Genomic DNA, 3,274 nt, shown 5'->3' on the forward strand with positions numbered 1-3,274 from the left:
GGGGGGGTGGGTGGATGAACAGTTCTTGGTGGGGGTGGATGAACAGGACCCCGTGGTGTTGCCTCTAGATGAACAGGACCCCGATCGATCAAGCCGGTTGGGGCTGGATGAACAGGACCCCGTGGAGGGCTGGATGAACAGGACCACCCCGTGGAGGGCAGGATAAACAGTAGATGGTGGAGGGCAGGATGAACAGTAGCCCGTGGAGGGGTGGTTGAACAGGAGCCCGTGGAGAGGGCTGGTTGAACAGTAGCCGGTGGAGTAGCGCGCGGTGGAGGCTAGATGAACAGGAGCCCGTGGATGAATGATACGTCTCTGTCGTATCTATAATTTTTTATTGTTCCATGCCAATATTATTCAACTTTCATATACTTTTTGGCAACTTTTTATATTATTTTTGGGACTAACATATTGATCCAGTGCCCAGTGCCAGTTCCTGTCTGTTGCATGTTTTGGGTTTCGCAGAATATCCATATAAAACGGAGTCCAAACGGGATAAAAACGGACGGAGCTTATTTTTGGAAAATATGGAAAATTCAGAAGGAAAATCAACGCGAACCAGTGCCCGAGGTGGTCACGAGGCAGGGGCCCCCTAGGGCGTGCCTCCTACCCTCGTTAGCCCACCGTAAGGCGGTTGGTGCTCTTCTTTTGCTGCAAGAAAGCTAATATTCGGAAAAAAAATCATGGCGAAGGTTTCAGGCCAATCGGAGTTACGGATCTCTATATATATACGAAACGGTGAAACAGAGCCAGAACAGAACGCAGAAACAGAGAGAGACAGAGAGATAGATCCAATCTCGGAGGGGCTCTCGCCCCTCCCACGCCATGGGAGCCAAGGACCAGAGGGGAAACCCTTCTCCCATCTAGGGAGGAGGTCAAGGAAGAAGGAGAAGAAGGGGGGCTCTCTCCCCCTCGCTTCCGGTGGCGCCAGAGTGCCACCGGGGGCCATCATCATCACCGCCATCTTCACCAACAACTTCACCGCCATCATCACCAACTCTTCCCCCCCTCTATGCAGCAGTGTAACCTATCTCTTACCCGCTATAATATCTACTTAAACATGGTGCTCGACGCTATATATTATTTCCCAATGATGTATGAATATCCTATGATGTTTGAGTAGATCTGTTTTGTCCTAATGGCTATTTGATGATCGTGATTGGTTTGAGTTGTATGTTTTATTATTGGTGCTGTCCTATGGTGCTCTCCGTGTCGCACAAGCGTGAGGGATTCCCGCTGTAGGGTTTGCAATATGCTTATGATTTGCTTATGGTGGGTGGCGTGAGTGACAGAAGCACAGACCCGAGTAAGTAGGTTGTTTGCGTATGGGATAAAGGGGACTTGATACTTTAATGCTATGGTTGGGTTTTAACTTAATGAATCTTTAGTAGTTGCGGATGCTTGCTAGAGTTCCAATCATAAGTGCATATGATCCAAGTAGAGAAAGTATGTTAGCTTATGCCTCTCCCTCAAATAAAATTATAATAATGATTACCGGTCTAGTTATCGATTGCCTAGGGACAAATAACCTTCTTGTTGACAAAAGCTCTTTACTAAAACTAATTTAGTTGTGTCTTCATCTAAACAGCCCCTACTTTTTATTTACTTGCTCTTTATTATCTTGCATACCTATCCAACAACACCTACAAAGTACTTCTAGTTTCATACTTGTTCTAGGTAAAGCGAACATCAAGCGTGCGTAGAGTTGTATCGGTGGTCGATAGAACTTGAGGGAATATTTGTTTTGCCTTTAGGTCCTCGTTGGGTTCGACACTCTTACTTATCGAAAGAGGCTACGATTGATCCCCTATACTTGTGGGTTATCAAGACCTTTTTCTGGCACCGTTGCCGGGGAGCAATAACATGGGGTGAATATTCTTGTGTGCGCTTGTTTGCTTTATCACTAAATAATTTTTATTTGCTGTTCTTAGTTGTTTCCTATCTTTAATTATGGGTAGGAAACGCAAAATACCAAAAAATGAGTTGTACCTACTGAAAGTGCGTTATATCGACTAAAGGGGGGGGTGAATAGGCGATTTTTATGTAAGTCTTCAAAACATGGGAGTTTTGAAGACAAACGATAGAAATGAACCTATAACCATGCAGCGGAAGGTAGACTACCCTAGACAAGCCATAGTCAAGTATTCAATGAAGTGAAAGCACAAAGACTAACAACAGCTAGGCAGTACGGATCAGGATGGAAGATAATATGAAACCAATCTGAACAAACAGTCACACAGTGAAGACAAATGGACAATGCAAATAGGCAATGACTTCACAAGGACCAACTGTAAATAAAGAGATGGGAAGGATAGAACTAGTGAGCTTGGTGAAGACAAAGGTTTGGTAGACCAGTTCCAACTGCGGTGATAGTTGTACGTCTGGTTAGGGCGGCTAGGTATTTAAACCTGAGGACACACAGTCCCGGACACCCAGTCCTGAACACGCAGCTCAGGACACTCAGTCCTCACCGTATTCCCCTTGAGCTAAGGTCACACAGACCTCGCCCAATCACTCTGGTAAGTCTTCAAGGTAGACTTCCAAACCTTCATAGACTTCATTCACCGGCGATCCACAATGACTCTTGGATGCTCAGAACGCGATGCCTAACCGGCTGGAGGATTCACAGTCCTCAAGTGTAATAAGTCTTCAGATCACACAGACAGGAAGACTTAAGTGATGCCTAACACTCTTTGGCTCTGGGTGTTTAGGGCTTTATCCTTGCAAGGAATTCTCTCTCAAAGGCTTCGAGGTGGGTTGCTCTCAAACGAAAAAGCCGTGCACTAACTCTGAGCAGCCAACCGTTTATGGTTGTAGGGGGTGGGATATTTATAGCCACTAGGCAACCCGACCTGATTTGTCTGAAATGACCCTCGGTCACTAAGGAACTGACACGTGTTCCAACGGTCAGATTTCAAACACACACGTCAACTTTACTTGGGCTACAAGCAAAACTGACTTATCCAACTCTGGACAAGATTTGCTCTCATAGTCTTCACTCGATGACATAGGATTTTGGTTAAGCATCACTTCAGTCATTCTGACTGGTTCACATGGACCCCACTTAACAGTGCGGTGGTTCCTATGACTCAACAAAGAAGAAAAAGAACGATGAAAGAACTAAGTCTTCACGCTCCATAGTCTTCATGCGATGTCTTCTCTTGTCATAGTCTTCAATGTGAATGTCTTCACATACCACCTTTGACTTCAATGTCTTCATTCATTTTTAGGGGTCATCTCTGGTAGGAAAACTGAATCAATGAGGGACTTCTAC

The sequence above is a fragment of the Triticum dicoccoides genome, chromosome 2A, assembly GCF_002162155.2.
Source record: "Triticum dicoccoides isolate Atlit2015 ecotype Zavitan chromosome 2A, WEW_v2.0, whole genome shotgun sequence".
NCBI lineage: Eukaryota > Viridiplantae > Streptophyta > Magnoliopsida > Poales > Poaceae > Triticum > Triticum dicoccoides.